Source organism: Myotis daubentonii, chromosome 10 (genome assembly GCF_963259705.1).
Source record: "Myotis daubentonii chromosome 10, mMyoDau2.1, whole genome shotgun sequence".
Taxonomy (NCBI): Eukaryota; Metazoa; Chordata; class Mammalia; order Chiroptera; family Vespertilionidae; genus Myotis; species Myotis daubentonii.
Window position 1 is genome coordinate 65,895,348 of NC_081849.1, and position 21,738 is coordinate 65,917,085.

At 42.0% G+C, this 21,738-nt stretch overlaps 1 protein-coding gene across 4 annotated transcripts in view; it reads left to right on the top strand.

Moving 5' to 3' along the window:
- The window catches only part of CREB5 (cAMP responsive element binding protein 5), a 407,945-nt gene that overhangs the window by 366,260 nt on the left and 19,947 nt on the right, over positions 1-21,738 (top strand). The window lies entirely within an intron of this gene.

A 21,738-nucleotide genomic window follows, 5' to 3' on the forward strand; every position in this document is an offset into this window, starting at 1 on the left:
TGAAGTGGGAGGCTGGATTGTGATTAGAGTGGCCTGAGGGGCGGATGCCCTGGAGAATCCAGAGACAGTAACGGATGAAGCCATTTGGAGGATCAGTGCCCTTCGATTATCCTGCACTCAGCAAAGCAGATGGGGATACTCGTTCTCTAGGGAAAATGAAAGAGAAATCCTGAAAAAAAAAAAGCAAATGAATTTGACTGACCTGAATAAAAATTATAAGTCTTATTCATACAAAGCTGTTCAATAGACTATAATGAAACAATGAAGAATTTCGAAAATGTTGATTTGTGGTCTCAATGAGTCTACATGAGTGAAATTATCTGGCAGTGTTTTAACTTCCAAAGGAATCGAGTGTGAAATGTAAAATCTGTGTTCAGGCATAAGAACCTTCTGGAAACAAACTCCAGAAGTCACTCTGAGAAACCCATTTGTGAGTGCTCGGGGGAAATCACCCGCAGCCTTTCCTGCCTAACAGGAGAAGCCAGACCCTCTGCACCCATGTGGCTTCCCCCTAATACGAGGGTGTTCCCCTCACTTTTTAAAATATTTCTCTTGCCTTTTCAAGTGTAATTTATCATTTGAAACACCTTGAGAGTTTGGACACAATAGTTTCAAAGAGAAGGTATGAGTTATCTTGTGATATTCCCCGTCAACCAAGTAGTCTGTTGTTTTAAATAAGAACTGTTTTCTCTAGAAATATATATTGTGCTTAGACTTGTGGGGTAGATGATCTGGAATTTTCTACAATTTTAAAACTGAAAATGAACTTTAGAAGCTAAACTTTTACTAAGGATGTGGCTGAATTAAAAAAAATACATTAGGTTTCAACAATGTGAATTTTAAATGGAGCAGTTTTTTCTACATATGAATAAACTTGCTGACCAATTGTAGATGTGTTTGCATACACTTCTGTCTGTTCTTTTTGGTGGAAACAACACAGTGTTTTATACATAAGACTACTGAAGAAATATTTTAAAGATATAAAAAGTTAAAGAAATGCTAGTAGAATCATTGCATTGGCTTTGCCATCTCCAGACAGAATTGTCACATGATTTGTAAGCTCCCAGGTCAATGCACCAGCAGCAGCAGAAGCTAAAACAGCATGCTTAACTGGAAATCTTGAACACATATGAAAAATGGGAGAAAACCCAAAGTGAGATAAAATATATAAGTCTTAAAATTAAATATTTTTTACTTAAGTTGATCTGAAAATAAAAAGAAGAAATGAAATAAATACTAGTGTGTCGCCACATACAGCTTCCTTCCCATTTTTGAAGGCAGAAACTCCCAGCCAGTCACAACTAATGAGACAAAAGATGTTAATAGGAAAATGGGATTTAATTCCACTTGATTTTATTCAACTCCATAGACATTTTTAGGTCTGGGAAAGCAAGTGTCGGAAATATTATTGACAAGAGCTTGCAGCAAGGACTTGGTATTTCTTGGGGCATTTTAGAAATTAGCCAATTGTCAAAGGAGAAGCTAAGTTCAACAAGCTGGAAGCTTAGTTCACCAAAGGGGAAGGGAAGAGGGACAATCTAGGCTCTTTAATAGGTTCTAGGAAACAGACAGACCAAAGGCGTCATAGCAAGGTGACTCCGCTGTGAGCTCTTCCACATACATCGACCTGTGCCCTGAGGTTTGGTTTCCTTCTCATACTTGGGGCTGCATGCCTGGGAGAAGGGAGGAAGAGAAGGAAGAAGAGAGGGAAGAAAGGGAGGAGAAAGATGATTGACAGTTCTAGAAAGTGGGGGAAACCCTCGCCCCCATGTAATCAGTGATTGATATGGAACAGTAAAGAGGCTCTAACTCTTAGCATAATATACCTGCAGACTGCTGACTTTCAATAGAATGCTCAGGTGTCTCCCTCATCTCCCCCGAGACGCGGCTCTGGGATAAGGCTCCTGAATCACCTTTCCCCATATTATGCAGTGTCCCCACAAAAGTGGCTGCATTGGCCCGATCACTGGCATCATCTGCATATCACATTCATGGCTTGATTAACAGGAATATTTATCACATTCTTATGATTCCTCTCCTCCATTTTTATCAGCAATATCACTTGTTCCAAATTACATGTTAAAATTAGTATGTTCATATATTTGCAGAAACATCATCTTACTTTAAGTCTGTAAAACATTTTTTTAAATATATTTTTATTGATTTTAGAGGGGAAGGGAGAGGGAGAGATAGAAACATCAATGATGAGAGAGAATCATCAATCCGCCTCCTGATGCCCCCCACTGGGAAGCGAGCCCACAACCCAGACATATGCCCTTGACCGGAATCAAACCTGGGACTCTTCAGTCCGCAGGCCAACGCTCTATTCACTAAGCAAAACTGGCTAGGGCGAGTTTGTAAAACATTTTATATGTAAGGCTATTGAGGGAACTTTTTATATTCAAATAAAAACAAAAGCAAATGCATGTATTACATACATTGCACTCTTACGATTAGGATATTTCTAAATAAAACAATAAAATTGTAAACATCTCCTTTCCCCCCCTTCTCTTCTACTGGCCACCACAGGATTAGTAGGAAATGTGTAATCTGTTACCAAGTGGATGTTGGCTTAGACCAGCCAAGAGCAGGGTTGGAGGGACAACTACAGTGAAATGAGGGGCCTGGATACCTCATTTCAGAGATACCTCATTTCAGAGCCTTGGGGAGACCTTCAATGGATCAGTGAAAATACCCACTTTAGCTGGCTCATGGTAAAAAAGGCAAATGTTATCCACCACCTGAGGATCTAATATAACAAATCACATCAGTAAAAATGCCGCAAACAGAGCTTGGCACAAACAGCAGTTAATAAGCCTTTCATGGATTTTCTTGAATTAGCCACATACTGAATGAATGATTTCTCTAGTCCTGGGCAACGCTGGCCCGTACAAACTGCTGATACACTGGCAGCCTTGTGTAGAAGTCACTACCAACAAATACAAAACCAGCAAAAGCAACAACCACAATGAGTCCGGAAAGGACGCCGTATTCTCTGAAAGTGGCCGTGGAATGGGTGATAAACACTAATGACTGTCATCACTCAGATGACTTTGTCCTGTTCAGAGCATCTTCCCATCCTAGTATTTCATTACAATTGATGGGCTATCTCCTCACGTACCAGGCGTTCAGGGTAAACAGCGAACATGACACTCCAAGCCTTGGGGGTAAGAATGCATGTCCCCACTTGCCTGCAGGGGCTGCCAGCGACAGCTTGACATGGGCATTCTTTGGCCTTCTCACCGCCCCTGCTAACCCAGCCCTGATAAATAAGCCAGCTAATTGAATTAATAAACAACTCTTTCTTTCTTTCTTTTTTATTTTTTATAGCCAGCTGGCGTGCAATCAAAATGTGTGATAAATTATCTGTCACTGCTTTAACCGCAGCAGAGGGAAAGTGGAAAAATTAGCCACTTCAGCCCTCTCTCGCTGCTCCCAACCCTCCTGCTCAGTTTGCTTAGCTATAAGATTTTCCCCCTCCTTGGTCTTCTCACTTTGGCTGAGGTCCAGGACAGAGTCACTGTGGATGGAGAAATGTACTTGGCTGCCCTGATGATGGATCCCTGAGCCCCAGCCCTGTGGAGGGATGCTGAAATTCCATGCCAGCCTGTGGGAAAGCGAGATCGGTGTGCTGCCTTGGCAGGGGAGGCTCGGTTCTGAGCCTGTGGCTTAAGCCCAAAGATTCTCATTAAGATTGGAGGGTGTGATGTGGTTCACGAACCAAGTGTTGTGATGTCTGCTTTTTGGGGGCCCCACCTCTAATGCCAAACAGCTTGGGGGCTTTTCTGGAATGAATGCTTACCAGAGTCTTAGGGAATGTAAGTGGCAGCATGATGCGCTGGTCCATTCTTCATCCGTTTTTACACCTGAGCAACTTTCTTCTGTGTCTTTTCTTTGTAGCCTAAGACCTGATTTCAAGTCACTCTCGTGAAAGGTACTGGTTTTGACACGATGTTCTTCGGGGTTGTTCAGCAGAATCATGCCCTTTAAAAAGCTTGGACAGTTCAAGAAGACTTTCCGTCATTTGTGTTTCTGCTGGTCCCTAACGCAGTTTCTCAAGGCCCCCCAAATAAACAGCCACCGTCAGGATAAACCAGCCCATGGGCAGACATCATTAGGTTCTTCTGTGTCCTCTCGCTGTGTCTTAGGAGGGTCACCGGCATTGGGAAGCATCTGGATTGTATGTCCACCACAATTCTCTTAGAAGCACTTTCATTTTAGGATGTTGCATTGGGTCATAATACACAAATCATTCACAGGGAACAATCCGGAACTGGCAACAGATCTAGGCTGGGTAAATGCAAGGGTTCCTGATCTGTCTGATTCCTGGGCTTCCCAATATGAACACTTCAAGGAGCTTTTTATTGGCTCTACAGAGCAGAACCTTAGCCCACAACCCGTAGATAAGGCTGTTTGGAAATGGGATGATAGTCTTTCAGGAAGAGAGAGCTTTTTGGCTAAACTTCATGTCATTGGTAAAGTCAGACCTTGACCATTATCAAGGCAAAACTGGGGACCGTGCTCCTTGTTAATATTTGATTATGTTCTTATACCAGAATCTTTTCTGCAAGTCTTTTGGCTGCTTTCGTGGCATTTTCAGTCCTGGCTGTGCTCGGCCTCTCTGTGGATCCAACAGCTTCTTAATGTGGGTGGGGGCAGGATGGTGGAAAGAGGAATTAAAGTAATTCTGAACCCACAATGTGAAGTATTGTGCTTGTGAAACTCCAGGACATTCACACCTCTGTGGAACAGTAACCGGCTGCCCTGAAGAATGCACTTGAACTCCACAGGACAGAATCCAAAAATTTCAATAAGGGTCCTGTTTAAGGGGCCATAGGAAAATCTCAGAGCAGAATTCTGCATTAGTTTTGGTACCTGGTCATGTGCTATGGTACCTTCCCCCACTCCTTTCCTCCTTCTTCATCACACACACACACACACATACACACACCATGTCTCAGGCCTCATGCTTTGTTCCAATTCCTTGGTCATGAGTCAGATCTAGTGGTGGAGGGAGACAGATAGTGATAGTGTCAAGGAGCATATTAATGATCGTGTCAGAAGACAGAGAGGAGATAGCCACCTTGTAGGAAGCTTCACGACCTCCCATTTTAAATGCTTTTCCCACCAGCCCTTTCAAAGAAAATGAGCAACATCACATGAAACAACAACAAAAAAACAATGTTAAATTTTGCTTTGACATATACTTGTATTTGTTTTACAGAATATCTGAGAGGAGAAAAGAAGTAAGGGGAAGTTATGCAGTTACTTTGATTTCCATATTTTCAGGCCCCCCTCTTGAAATTCTCTATAGACAGAAGCCACAGTGACAATGTCAGCCACCCTTATTGACTAAATCAATGTTGTGTCTATCTACTAAACATGTTTATGAGAATGCTAATTGGAATCTCTGGATTGGAGTTGATTATTTGAAAGTAGAAGGGTTATATTTATGGCCTAATGTAGGTTCCATCATTATGACTTTCCTACAGAGAAGTGGAGCATATATTTCTCCTACGTGCAGGCCAAATTCCAGGTGCAAATCTAAAAAGCATCTGAGAGGAGAATGCCAGGGCTGGAGCTTTGCATAGTTCCCTTTAAATATCTTCACAAGACCGGAATTATTTGAAAGATATCAGAACACAATCCAATAACCATTTGAAGAAACCACAGGAAAAAGACTGAGAGAAGTACCCTAGCTGTTATCGGTAAAGGACAGTATGTCCTTGATAACACTCCCCCAAAGGTCTCAGGGTTTTCCCTTGCCTCTTAGGTTGGGAGATCCTCTAGGAGCCTCCATATCCAGCCAAGATGCTTGTGGGTATAACAAACTCTGCCCTGGTTCCCCCATGGCACAGTGGCTGACACTGTCACTGTAGCTCCTGACAAGAAGTAGGCCAACCCTGGAACACATTGACTCAATGCCACAGAAAATACACAGCATGGGGGCTGCTAACACGTTCAGATGTCATCTCTGTTTCTTATTTAATGTTCAAGATGCAGCTGAGTCCCAGAGTAGTTTCCAGGGTAACAGAGGAAGCCTGGACTGGCAGTCAGGAGTCAGGAATTCTAATTCACCTTCAACCTTGAACTTGGCACATAATCACAATAGCCTTTGATCTCACTGACCTTCAGTTTTCTATTCTGTGAAATAAATTGTAATAAACAAGTAAATTTTGGTCCAAAACTTTTCCAGTTACTAGAGCTGGTTGTTGTAGAAAAATAGCAGTGTTGTCATTATCACTGCCATTGTGAGCCAGAGTGAGCTGACGAATTTCAATAAGGGCAGGGAAAAAACTGCCACACCAAAGATATTTGGTTATTTACTTGGATTTTTATACCAGCCCATTTTAATACATCACAGTAGCCTCTTTCAAAGTAATAAGAATAAACAATTTATTGATAAATGCCATTTAGTCATGGTTTAGTTACTCTGGCTGTCAGGGTACGGCACAGTTTCTCAGTCTTGGCACTGTTAACTGAGGTAGGTAGTTCCTTATTGTGAAGGGCTGTCCTGTGCATTGCAGGGTATTTGGCAGCATCTCTAGGTTCTACCTTAGAGTCCAGTAGCTCATCCTCCAAGTTATGACAATAAAAAATGTCTCCAGATATTGCCAAGTGTCTGCTGGAGGTCAAAAATGACCATCAGTTGAGAACCACAGGAATTAAACCATCACTAGAAGTCTCAGTTTGGGCCAGAGTTAAATATATATATATATATATTATGTTGCAATCTAAAAATGCTAGTTTACCGCAGAGCCCCAGAAGTATCTAATTCAGATGAAAGCATGCTAACCTTGATCTAAATATCTACTAGAAATAACCCATTTAATCTGCAATGTCACAGCCCTCCCCTTCCCCCAGCCCCCCACAGGCAATGGGATCTACTAGATGTCAAGCTTTTTGGAAATAAGCAGTATCGTCTCTGATTTCTTACTGTGCACAGAGTAAGTGCTCAGTGAATGTATGGTGAAGGAATGAGCAGCTTTCCCCAAACACCAGGGGCTGCAGGATAAGGAGCTGCCACGCTCAGCCAGTCATTTTAGATAATCTTTATCCTACAGAAGGAAATGAAGCAAGTGTTTGCCAGTTGGAAGGGTAGAAGGAATCTTTGGGAGGGACCCTGCCATTAGCCTAGCTGAAGTGGAGCCAGAGTAAAACTCTTTTCTGGTTAAAAAAAAAAAAAATGTCATGGAACATTTAATGACCTACCTCAGTGCATCAGAGCCCAAGCTGCACATCACTCATGCTCCCCAGGAGCTTATAGGAGTGAGCGATTCAGTTACTTTAAGTCTTCTGTATTCCTAAATTGGCATATATTTTGGCAGCACTGGGTGTAGAAATCTCAGATGTACATCTGACATTTTAATCTCTCTAAATGGTAGCCTCCCTGTTTTTCCTCCTGTACTTAACGAGTATGACTTTAAACTGCATTTGAAATGTCTCGCTCAGTTGTCCCGACAACATTATTTTTTTAGAATAAACAGAATCCACCTCTATCTGTCACTAGCAACATAAGCACTGCATTGAGTTCGTGTTCATGTTTGATGTTTTATTGGTATTCTTTGAACCAGCTCTGAAAGTCAGAACAATATTAAACCTAAATTCACAAATCATTTAATACAATCATTAGTCTGATTCATGAGATTTGTGGATTTCAGCTGATATTAGCCTATAATCATTAAGTCCTAAAGTGATCACAATTGACTTAACAGAGGATGTTTGCCTCTTGCCTGGGTAGTTATGTTATTTACAAGGAAATCAACTAAGCTGGTGATCTTCTAGCTCTATCTCCACACTCCACTGGGGGTGTCTCCATTTTAAACTAGATCAGTCTTCCCAGCAGACCCATTCATTGAGCTGGAGTGGCAAGTGCTTTGGAAACACCACACCTTATTAGCACCTGGTAAAAGGTTCTCTGTGGTGGTACCCTGTTGATAATATACTTAATTAATTGACAACTCATATTACAGAGACGTGAATTTTGTGTCAGATCAAAAATAAGCAAAGAGAAGTGGAAAGAGTGCATTCAGAGGACTTACCATCTCTGCACATGAAACCAAGGCCCAAAATTAGGATTTAAAGAGGAGAGTGACTATTGTCTCAGATGGTAAATGAATACCAGTGTCATAAGTACCAGTATGATCAGCATGGATCGTGGATACACACTCCTAGACTCTGGATTTTTAGCCTGTGTTACACACACTATCTCTAAGTGAAAAACTAAGACTAGTTTTAAAATTTTTAAAGCCTAGGATAATAAAAGAAAGAGATTTAAAAGAATGAAGACACACCCCTTTCCATCCACTTCCCCTCTGTTTACATCTCACAGTCTTCCATATAAGAAAACCAAGGGAAGCAACATTGTATATACACAGATTGAATTTTAGATTTTTAATAGATTGAACAAAAGCAACCTTAGATGTATTCTCTGTTATTAGAATCTGATTTTAAATACTTTTTTCCCTCTGTAGAGAAAATAGTTGGGACTGGTTGGAGGAGTATAATATTTTTGTTTGTTTGTTTGTTGAATTTTAGTATATATACATTGAATTTTAGAATATATCCATCCTACTTCTAGAAAGGATTTTGAGCTACTAATGTAAGTCAGTACAGTGCATTTAAAAATATAGTCCTCCCTAAATAGCAAATTTTACCCAACTGTAATAAGTTGACTACTGACAGTTGTCCTCTTTGGCAAAGCCTATAATATGTGGTGTCCCACCAAGGAAGCTTAATAATGATACACTTCCCATAGCGAATGGGTTTTGGAAGGAAATCAAGGGGTACTTTTGAGTAGAAGAAACGAAAGGGGAGGGAGTAGCAGGCATTGAAATAGTACCAAGCAAAGCAGCCTATCTCCTACTTTCAAAAGATCCCCACTCAATGGATTTGGTCCCATCAGTTACTAAGACCACAGCCCAGTGTTGAGTTCATATAATGTGGACACATTGGAAAAAATGTCTCAATCGGTACCCAGAGCTGCAACATGTGCCTTGCAGGAGAAGCAGTCAATAAATGCAGATAGCCCTTGCCCTGGTCAGAGGAGCTTCCCCTCTGTGAGTCCACAGCCTTAAACATGTTCTCTCAACATGATGCCATTTGGCCAGTCAGCCTGGATGCTGGGTGGAATGTGTCACAGAAATGGGAGAACTACTCCCCATTGCTTGCACTGCCATCACTATTTCCACTTGGCTTAGCAGCTGACACATTTGGTTAACCATTTTGTTAGCCTCTGGTTAACCACGCTTGGTTTGAAAATCTTACAGAAGCGGGGCAATGTCTATATACAATATTACTCATGTAAAAAACAAACCTGCAGGATGCAGTTCCTTCCTTATCTGCCACACCAAATTCAGACTTTCTCTTGCTGGCATTTGGTGAAAGGAAAAAAAAAAACACTTTGTTAATACCTTTTGTTGATAAATTTATCTGGAAACCAGGGTGGAGTGAACCATTCCCTAAAAAGGGGAATTGAGCTTTTCTTGTGTTTGAAATACTTTGACTCAACCTTGTATTCACTTCTCTTTTACAATGAGCCCAATCATTCATTATTAATTAACTAGTGGCCCGGTGCACGAAATTCATGCAATTAAAGGGAATTAATTAGAGGAAATATTTTAATATTGCTATTTGCCCTTTCTCTATAATAGAAGTGTCAGAGATGAAAGAAAATTAGTAAAATGTATATGAAAATCTTCCTCCTGTCAGAGTCTGGGGCACACCGCAGGAACCAGAGTCAAGTCCCTGCCCACCTGCATGCACCTCGAAATCGCGTGAGACCCAGACCTGGCCGGCCCCAACCCCATTGGGGGAGATCCAGACCCAGCTGGCCCCACCGCCATCAAGCCCCACCAGGCTGGGGGTACAGCCTCAGGTCCCCCGTCAAGCCCCACTGGGCAGGGGGCACGGCCTGAGGTCCCCCATCAAGCCCCACTGGGCCAAGGGCATGGCCTCAAGTCCCCCAGCCTGGTGCTGGGGCCGGGGGTGCGGCCTGAAGTCCCCCAGCCTGGTGCCGGGGTGGGAGGCTGAGCTCCCTCGTCAAGCACCACCAGGCGGGAGGGCACAGCCTCAGGTCCCTGCTGATTGCTCATTATGGCTCATTACGGTAACCCTGCCTCAGCTGTGGGTGCAGCCATCTTGTGACGGTGTGATGGAGTGAGAGTCTATTTGCATTTTACCTCTTTATTAATAGGATAAGTACAGTATCTGAGCCTGTGGGTAGAGCATGTTTTTTCACCTCCAGCTAGAGCTGACTTGCTTTTCAAATTTTTTCTCTTCTCCTGCATGTCTTCTTCCCTTCCCTCTGTCCCTTGCTTTTCCCCTTCCTTCTTTCCTTTTCCACCATGCTCTTTATTACCCACCATCTGCCTTCTAACCAGGCAAGCTGTCAGACTGCACCACAACCAACATCTTCTTCACATCCCTGCTCCTCACTGGCTCCCACACAGGTGACTTAACCTTTCTGCATAGGAATTTCCTGCATCTCTGAAACATGGGGAATGGTCTTCATCACCTGCTTCAGACTCTTACTACCTGCCAAGCACTTTGCTGCCTCTCGAAGGCAGGTACTGATTTAGGGCAAGCTGCTATATTCTTGTCAGTTCCTGGTGAGCAGTTGCTTTAGAGAAATCTGGAGACAGAAAAGAAATTGCTGAAGCTGAAAAAGAAGACAGATCATGAAATGATATCTTAAGCTTGTTAGGAGATAAATTCTCAGACAGGCCATTTTCAATTAATAAATCAACCCAAAAGCTTTCTGTTTGGCATTTTTAGAATGGTACTCAGTTGTGACAATGTGATTTAAAGAAATGGTTGCACATTCCCCGCCTCCCGCCCCCATCACTTACGTGGTAGGCAGTTAAACTGTAGGTTTAGACCTCTGGCTTATTGAATTGTACACCATGGAGACAATAGAAACTGAGAGGTTAAAAGACAGCTTGGCCATGGCCTGTAATTCCACTCTGAAAAATGTGCCAAATAGTTAATGTATTCTGTTGGTCATACCTCCTGAAACAAAAAGGGGAAACTTCAGAGAGAACTCTGAAACTAGAAAAGAGGAGAGTGTATTTGACATTCTTCATTGCCCAGTTATTAACCAAATTTTTAAAACACGTGTGAGAACCAACATCAGCTCAGAAAGAAGTTGTTACTCATTTTTCAGTTGAAATGCTCTGCACCGTCATCTCCTTGGGCACGATTCAAACATTTTCCTTTCTCTACACAAGCTTCCAGATTCTTCAAAAATTATAAGTGGCTCCTCTTGGAAATGTCGTAAATGTAGACATGCAGGATTTTTTTTAAAAGGTTTTGTTCTGGCTTTCCCAAGCACAGCTTTATTCTCTCTGTGTGGTTGGCCTCCAAGCCCGAAGAGAGTGCTGTTGATAGACGCTTTTATTAATGGCGAGGCTCCTCCATCACAGGTTTTTCCTGCTCAGTGAGACCAGCCAGCTCACAAGTGGCATCGGGGGTTCTCAGTGTGCTGAGAGCCCAGGGACTATTTATAGATGTGCTGTTTGTGCTCTCACACAGCTGCTGAGTTGAACTCCATATAATCCAGCCTGTTCCCAGCAGACCTGGAGCTCTTCTCTCACGGGACCACAGAACCATCACAGCAAGTCGAGTTGGCTATTGGTCCAATGACTTGGGGCCACTGACACCAGCAAAGCCCAAACAAGAAGTTAGGCAGCACTTCAGAATTAGAGTTCATTACAATCTCTCTCTCTCTCCCTTCCCCAGGACCCCTCCCCCTTCCTCCATTCTCCCTCCTAATGTGTTGATACACTTTGGGAGACTCAGGCAGGGGTCATATACAGAGGCAAAGGGGGCCATGGGGAAGCAGACTGTACCATTACCATTTAATCAGGAGAAAACCAGAACTGGATATACACACACACAGCATGCTAGACAGACTGTGATAGAGATACCAAGGGACAGGACAACTTACACTTCAGACAGTCCACTACCCACAGGTAGAGAGAATCCCCTGTAGATTCCTTTTTCTTGAGTAAGTTCAAGGCTCCCTTGGCCAGACACCTAATGTCTCTAACAGAGACACAGAGACACACATCCTGCTATCTCCCAACAACTGGAGCAAAGCTGGAAGGCGACCACATAGACCCGCTGTCCTGGCCAGGTCTCCTGGGACCAGGCAGAGGTGTATCCAGGAAGGTCCTTCTTCCAGTCCCCTGAGGGCCTTTTAGTCAGACTTTCAGATCCAGAATTTTGAGCATCTGTGTTCTGAGAGGTGTCCCCCGGGGGTAGAGCGGATTTCAGGGAGGGAAAGCAGTGCCAACTAAACACAGCTGCCCTCAGAACTTGTGGGGAAGGACCCATTGGAGGACCCAGTGACGTGGTGGTGCCTGGCTGCTCTACCTGAGCAGGGCACTGCTGAGACAGGGTCCTGCCTCAGGCACGACAGTGGCATTGTCCATCACGATGGTCACCAAGGACTGCTATGCATTGAAAGGGGTACAATTTATGTAGCTAAAGCTGACCGCTGTCCATCTTGTCTGAGATGATGGGAAATATAGCCATCGCTTTTTATTGCACCACTTTTTGCCAAATAATTAGGTCACCCAACTCAGGAAGGGTCCTGGGATGCACATGAGGAGCAAAGTTTGCTATGGGAACTTGAACTCTGAGTTTCCTGACTTCTGTGCAATTAAAATCCCAAACTTAATGTTGCATTAACATGGATTTTCCATAGTGACTTATAAATGCAAAGTTCTGTGTTTCATATGTATATTTCTAACATATGTTACTGCCTATGTTTCTGATTAAAAGCTCGTCCAAAATAAAATAACAAAGGATTACTTTTTTCCAATAGAACTTGCTTCTTCTATAAAAGCTGGAAATAAGCCCTCACCTAAAATTACCCAGGCTTGCAGGTGCTGGGTTTTGGGGGGTGAGACGTGTTTGCTAGCAAGACAAAGGGCATTATTCTCCCTGCAACCACCACCAGAAGGTGTAGTTTTCTGTGGAGAAAATTATAGGCCTGAGCTTCAAAGACGTTCCATGGTTAGGCACCACTCCTGGAGACTGGCAGGCGGCAGGCAGGCAGGCGATCAACAAATATTTATTCTAAGCCACTGTGTATTCAGCACCTTTAAAATTGCCAGGGAAACCAGCCAGAAGGATATAATATCTGCCTGGGCCAAGCTAGTACCTGAAGCCATGCCTTAGAGCTTAAGGAGTTCCATGACTAGACAGGAACAGGGGACCCTAAAACTATGAATGCTGGCAATATCTCACCTGGGTATGGAGATATTGGTAGAATAAATAAAAAACTAGACCCAAGAAAAGGTTCCAACTAAAAGCTGATATTTTATGGGTGCTAGCACCCTAATTCTTTCCTTTTAGATCTCCCTTAACAGACACCCAGGTGGCACTCCCCCCCACTTATACACACACACACACACACACACACACACACACACACACAAACACACTATCACCACCACCATCAGTTGAACCCACTGGATAGATCAATTTATCAAAATTTTTAAAAAGATAATGAATACTTTTTAGAAGTAGTCAGGCCAGCATGCCAATATGTATGAATGTAGAATGTTCATCACAGTGTAGTTGCAGAGGGAAAAGTGGTAACAGTGTGTATGCCCATCAATTGAAAACTGGGATTCTCCCATAGAGAAAATCCAATACCTATTAGACGTGATACTGAGGTCTCTGGGGTGGGAGGCCGGGATGCGGGGACATGGACTTACATAGTGCACATCAGAGCCGGTGCAGAGGCGAACAGGACTCACTCACTGTTGCTTTAAGTTCTCTAATCTAGTTTCCTTGATGCAGCTGCAAAGTCACATCAGCTGTTTGGACGTGTGCATCAATCACAGAATGTGGCTTGACAGAGTCACATGAAACCCCGGCATCCTCTCATACAAGTATGTACATAATTGGCAAGCTCTGTCTTCCCTGAGCTGCCTTTGGACTTGCTGATGTTTGTTGTGTATTGTTTGGTTGTTTTTGCGAACCAAGCACAGGATGTTACAGTAATCCCCATTAAATTTGTCCGATTAGATTAGATTAGATTAGATTAGATACTAGTCTGCCCAAAATCTTTCTGGGTGCTGATTCTTCATCTGGTGTGCTTAACTATCTCTACTAACTTTGTATCATACAAGTTGATGGCTATGGTTTCTGCATTTTCTCTTTAGTTCTAAGTCAGCAGGAAGATGATAGAGTCGTAGGAAAAGTGGCACCTCAACAGTTCTAATTTAAGCAAGGGAAAGAATTCCAGGTTAGATTCCCTCTCCCATTGTCTACCTGTGGCCATAGCTTCTGAAATAAGGTAAAGCAGGCCCAAGTGCTCGGTGATACGTTCAACTTTGGTGGCAAAGAGCAAAACAAACCCCACAGACAAAGCACAGCAATTTCTTTGCCAACCACTTCTGTATTAATAGCTAAGACATATATGAATTACAGTTCTGCAAGAGTGAGCCTTCAATTTATTCTTGTTAAGTGAAGATACTAATGAATGCACACTGAGAGAATTGTTTTATTTCAGATACCACGTCCCCTCATCTCTTTGACTCAGTGACTGTCTTTTTTGATTCAGCAGGATGTGGAGCATTGTAAGAGGCTGTACATTTTAGTGATTTTCAGAACCATCTGCTGTTCTGAGAGCAGGTGCTACTCTTCCTTCTAATAAAAAACAGCGTTAGATATTTGGATAAGTAAACCACTTGGCCCTGTGTGTCTTAATCTGTCTATCAAAATGAGGACAGGATTCTGGGCTCCTAATTCCATCAGAAAGAAGATCTGTGTTAATGTCAGCTAAGAGGTAGGAATCTATTGGAGAAGTGAGTTGTATGGATGTCTAAAATGAAGAAGGAAGTCATTGTTTCAAGGAACTTCTGAAGAACAGGAGGCTTGGAGTGAGAAGTCTTGGTTTAGAAGTCTGGCTCTACCACCTTGATTCCTCCTCTAGGAAGTGAGGAAACATTATGGGATAAAAAATTTATTAACCCAAAGGACATTCAGAGTAATCCGTGGGACAGAGTAGAATTGTGTGTGGGTGGAGGATAACACAAGCTTTTTATGAAAAGTAAAATATTGAGATCTTAAAAAACTTTTCTTAGCAAGCTCCATTCATGGTATGAGCCCTATACAGTTATACCGTTTTTTATCTTTTATACTGTATTTTTACTGTACCTTTTTATGTTTAGATATATAAATAGGTCCATTGTATACAACTGCCTACAGTATTCAGCATAGTAACATGCTGTACAGATTTGTAGCCTACAACAATAGGCTATACCATATAGTAAAGTTTAATAGGCTAAACCATCTAGGTTTGTATAAGTGCTCTCTACAGTGTTCACACAATGAAATCACCATAAGGACACTCTTCTCAGAATGTATCCACATCATTAAGTGACACATGAATATACTTAAAATTATGAAACCATCAGAACTGAGTTACATCACCAAAATTTTGAAAGGAGCACATTTTATTCTAAATGAGTAAGCTAGGTATGATTTTAGTTAATTATCTTAATAATGATCCTGAAATAAATGTCGAGTTTAAGATCCACTATGCTGTCAGGGTGATGTGATCATACTCAGTGGACATCCTGAAGCCCAGATGTGAACCTGGGCATTAAAACTGTTGTTACCATGGCAACATGAAGCTCCAAGTTTAGGTAACTGTCCCAGAGCACCATGGGACTGTTCTCTTTCTGCCTACTCAATCTTGAGTAGCGTACTCAAGATTGGGAAGCATTTTGCGATTCAGACTAGTCATGTATCATTATAAAATTCAGTGGATAAATATCAGGGTGTTGTTGTTTTTTCTCACTAATTCAGAGACTTAGTTTCAGAAATCCTTGATACCCAGAGTAAGTGAGTAGTCATTGACATGCCCGTGCACCTCCAGTGGAGATTCTGGTCTCACATCATTGGCCAGCTATGTTGGGGGAAAGGGGGAGAGAAAGCAAGAAGAAATCACATGTACAACGATACCTTAGGGAAGCCACTGATAGCAATTCTTTTGCAAAAGGAATTACAAATACAGATTTTGTCCTATTTTTATATAGACAGCCTCTCTTCCTTGTGGTCAACTCAGTAACACTACATTTTGATATTAACATCTTTTTTTCTGGAACAAAAGCCAAAAGCCATTTTTAATTAAAACCTTTCTAGAAACAATGCTCCCACCTCTCCCACCCCCACCTAAATGAATTTCAAATGTTGAATTCGTCTTGGCTTTCAGTCTGTGAAGCATAAGCAATGGGCCGCACTGAAGATGGAGGAGAAAGGTCTCCACAGCTTTACAAATGTTTCTAATTGGCAAGAGCGAGTTGTTAATGGAAGATAAACCGCCTGGGGCAGGCATGGGTGGGCGTGTCATGTGCGGGTTGCTCACGCAGGCCCACCTGCATGTACCCATGTGGCCGTAATGACGAGAGCGTGTGCCTGGGCTTCCCACAATGTGCCGTGATGCAAAGCTGAGCTAAGCTGGGGATGCGAAAGGGGCTGGGGCTGAGGCTGAGCTCTCATGGCAGTGGCCAAGCACAGTATGGGAGGAGATAGAGGGCTGGTTTCTGACCAGGACTCAGATCCCAGGCAGCAGGCCCACCCTCCCACCCGGAGCAGTGAATAAGGGGTTTGTAAAATACACAGAGAGAATGAAAATGACCCCTCTGACTGAAACCAGCTGTGTCAGGCTTCTCGCTGTCTCTCCTGATTTGCTCTCTCACATAAATGGATGTGGTAGAGAACCATAGAAAGTAAACAGAACCATTTTTTTTTCTTTCTTGCAGTCACACCTCAGTAATAGCCCTGGTTTTTATAGCTGAAAAATATATGTTTATTTGCTCATTAATTTCCCTCTCTCTTTCCCTTGCCTTTTCTTGGCATTGGGTAGAATGTTATTTAAAACAAGACACAGTTCAGCTTCAAAAAGAAAAATCATTCTGCAGAATACAGCTTGGACTCGTTTACCATTCATTTATCATCCCTAAGCGAGTAGGGTACAGATATCTGTATTTGGTATATTTTAATGATTTCCAGCGCAGTGACTCTTGTTGGCACCAGGATACAGGGGAGCAGTAGGCTCTTTAAGGACTTTGAGAAGTGCCTCAGACTGTTTAGAAAGGACATGGAGAAGATTAAATGTGGCATATGCAGAGCAGCTCGATGATCATTTATCTTCACTGCTTTCCTTCAAAGATGAAGGCTGGTGCTTGGAGGATAGACTCGACCCAAAGTCCTGAGATTCTCTGCGGGGGGGGGGGGGGGGGGGTGCTTGGAAACCTTTACTTTTTTTCTCCTTTGCTTTGAAAAAGCTTTGGTTTTTATGTGTCTCCCATTTCCTTCATGTAGTGGGCAAATAAATAATGATATGCCTAACTCAGTGCCTAGTAAATATTTGTTGAGTGAATAATTAAATGGAATGTTATAAGCTTGACTAGGATTATTGTCTTGGCGTGAAACATGCAAGAATAGACTTGAGGCAATCAAGTAATTTCCCTTAACAGCACAAGCTAATTATTTGAGAGATGAAGATCTGGTGCATAGTATTTATTTGTCAGGCTCCATTTGCTCCTAATTAAAGGTGGAAGAGTTGTTTGTAGCATTGAAGGGATGACATAGTGACCCACTCCTACATATCTTTTCAATTTTCCAGGCCACTTTTTCAGGGAGAATATATCAAGATGAGGGTAATGTGCATTCTTTTGTTTATTTATGTTTTCTTTCATTTCTGTTATCATTCTTTGAAGGGCAGGCAGGGTGTGGAGCCGGGGAGTCCTTTGACAGTGCACTTTGACAGCCCAGCTGCCTGCATGATCCATAGTTGACTGTGCTCACCTTCGTTGACTAATACACTCGTCCTCCCATAAAAATACCACTTGCTGTGATCCAAGTTGAAAATGCCGCAGGCAGCAGCATCATAAACCTCAGGAAGTTTCATTCATTCCAAAAATATGAACTCAGAGCCTAACGTGCATAAGGCTCTGTGCTAACGCTGTGGATTTAGCACTGAGCAAACTGCACCATGGTTCCTGCCCTCATGAAGCTTACAGTCTGGAATGGCTGACAGATATTCTTAATTGAATAATCATTCTCAAAATCATAACCTGAATTTTAAAAAGGAGAATGTAGCTCCACTGCACCATGTAACAACAGGGTCTGATTTATACCAGGAGACCAGGTAGAATTTACTAAGGAGGAGTCTGGAGCTGAGAGCCATAGAATGTCTGAAGAAAGGGAAAGAGCATCCCAGGCAAGAAGACTATCAAATGCAAAGGCCTGTGTGGCCTGTGTGGGAAGAGCAAGGGCTGATGGGAAGGCAGAGCCACACACTAGAGTGCCTGTGCATAGGTCACATCAAGGACTTTGACATTCATCCCATGAGCATTAGAAAGACATAGAAGTGTCATATGTCCAAGGGTTACAGAGTGAGGGCAGGGAGAGGAGACCTTATCAGATCTGTGTTGTGAGGGGGAAATATAAGAATACACTCATTCTTCACAAGCATAACAAGGGAGGTGATCATACTTCGCCCTAGATAATCCTTTGTTGCATCTGAGCTTCCTGGAAATTCTTACCTTCCCACTGCCAAGTTTCAGAACGACTGTATCTTGATCTCCAGTTGTGTGCCGGGGAACACACGCACAGCCTACTGCTAACCATGCAGCAAAGGCGTCTCCTCATGCCAACTTGTCTAGCCCCTTCTCTTATTTCTGCCTTTCCTTTTGATGTGGGGGCTGGTGGGGGTGGCGTAGCACAGTTTAGTCCTGTTTTTGGCAAAGTGTGCATGGCATGACTTCTGGCACCTTCTCTCCCCTCTAGTGGTGTGAACTTGGCACATGGCTTAGCTTCTCTTTTAGCCTTGCAGAGTTGTTCTGAGGATTAGTTGAGTTAATACTTGTAAAAGACAGAAAGAGGAGTGGCATGTAGTAAGTACTCAATTAATGCCAGCCATTATGACTAGTAGATAGGTGTCAAAGATATAGTGTTAAAGTGAAAAAAATACCAGATACAAAACTACGTATCATAAGAAGGGCTTGCACTAGTGCATTCTTATAAGTGCCAAGGAAATGTCTGAGGATACACGGTGGTTACTTCTGATTAATAGGACTGGGGCTTAGAGAACGATAGGCAGGTGCCTTTATTTTTTCATCTCGTATTCTTGTAATAGTTGATTTTTTTAACTGTGTAACTATATATTTATCTAATAATAAAGTCACAAAGAATAGTTTAGAAACTCCATTAATATTATCTAATATGTCAATTTTAAAGAAAAACAATTTTTTCATTATAATCTTTTTTCATGATTTTATTCACTGTTAAGTTTGGATATATCATTTAGAAACTTGTCTTGGGGTATAATATATATATCTCTGCAGTCCAGCAATTAATTCAATCTTCATTTCTTTTGCTTATGCTATGTTCAACCACAGCTTATAAAATCACATGTTATATATGCATAACCCATGAACACAAGACAACAGTGCAGTGAAGGCCTGGGGAGGGGGCAGGAGCAGGGTGGAGGGGTCAGTGGGGGAAAAGAGAGGACATCTGTAATACTTTCAACAGTAAAGATAAATAAATATATATATATTCGCATGCTATCATGATACCACTGGTGTGAAGTGATTCTCCGTGTTCCTCCATCTACATGTACATACAGAGAGTTGTCGGGAATGCTGTTCTCCCACAAAATATAAACAATGCATTTGGTTCACTTGTTGCTGACTTCATTGTACTTTTAAGCATTGCTTAAATGTTTTATAATGAGCATTTTTATTAAAACAATGACATCATTTCTAAAAATTGGAGGTGAGGAGTATTAGTTCACTTCGTTCATTAGTAGCAAACACAGTATCCAGCATCTAATCTTTCCTAGGAATTCAGGAAACAACTTCTTCAGGATTTCCATGATCAAGGTCCATAGCTATTGCTCAGGAAAGAGGAGGCAAGTGGGCCCAGTAGTTACTGAATGAGGATGTAGGGAATGTTTTCAATAACTAACAGATAGGTCTGCCAAGCCCCACCCCCTTCCTTTTTTTAAGTGGAGGTTATTTATGTTTAAGTAAAGACATTGGTGGATAGAATTGGTATTTATCAATAGTTTACTCTGACCAGTTGAGAATCATTAATTTTGTACAGGGCTGCAACGTGGTTACTTTGATTATTTAAATATGACTCTGACTCTTCTTTTTCCACAGTGCTCACACCCCACTGTTATCAATCAGATAAGAACACAAATCAGGAGAGAACTTTAGCTCCCTAGTAAATACCTTACGAAGCCAATGTGAGCTTGCCAGCTAGATTATCATCTCTGCAGAAGATACATTTCCAAGTAGTCACTGTATTATACAGTACTTAGCACGAGGGGCCCCTCAGGATATGATGATAAATGTCTGTATAGAAGAAATAACAATTTTCAAGAAACTGCAACGAAGCTGATTACCAACTGATTTTTTAAATCAGGGCCAGGAAATGATGGTCCATGGACCAAGTCTGTCCCGTGACTTAATTTGCACAGCACAGGAGCTAACAATGGTTTTTGCATTTTTTAAAATTAATTTAAAAAATCAAAAGTAGAAAAGCATTTCAGGTCAGGTGAAAATCCTTTGAAAGTCAAATTTCCTGTCCCTAACTAAAGTTGTACTGGAAACACAACAGGATCATTCATTTACATACCTTCTACAGCTGCATTTGCACTCAAAGGGTGGAGTTGAGTCTTATGACAGGAGACCCTAAGGCATAATGATGAAAATATTTGCTTTCTGACTCCCTTTAGAAAAAGTTGGCTGAGCCCTGCTTACTCGAGTGCATGTCTGTTTGCTGGTGAATAGATAATGCTTTTGTGTTAGACACAGACCTGTTGATGTGGCATCAGAGAAGCTGTAATCTTCGACTTTCCTCACTTCCTTCCAGAGTCAAAAGATAGTTACTGTGTGACTACGGAGGGACTGTGAGTTACTAGTACATCATGGTAACAAATGGAAAAGACCTACATATCGCCTCCCAAAGTGATGGATTATAATCTAATTTGAAACTTAAATAGCATTAGTAGTTCCTATATTTCAAAACGTGTAGTTACTTCCTTTCTGTGTCTGAGAAATCTTTTGAAAAGCAAAAACCTTTTTATTTTTATTTTTTTTAAAATATATTTTATTGATTTTTTTACAGAGAGGAAGGGAGAGAGATAGAGAGTTAGAAACATCGATGAGAGAGAAACATCGATCAGCTGCCTCCTGCACATCTCCAACTGGGGATGTGCCCGCAACCCAGGTACATGCCCTTGACCAGAATCGAACCTGGGACCCTTCAGTCCGCAGGCCAACGCTCTATCCACTGAGCCAAACCGGTTTCGGCAAGCAAAAACCTTTTATTCTTGTGACTTTTACAAAATGCAGAGCCTTATCAGCTGGGCCCTGTGCTCAGTGGCATTATCATAGTGAATGGTTTTAATTGGTTTTTACTTGTATTTGGCTGTCAATAGGATATGATAAACATATGCACAATGGGAAATATGTTTCAGTAGAATGTCTAAATCTTGATAGGGTATCCTGCTCATTTGCTGTGAAATGATCATTAATGACTGGCATTGGCCCTCAGACCTACCATATTATATATGAAAACATGAAATTAATATAAAAGTCAAACTGCTACCAGTGAAACAGTGTTACCACTAGCACCATAAAATATTACCGAACTGGAAACACCAGTCATTTTGATTCAGAATCCCCACTGTGTACATGA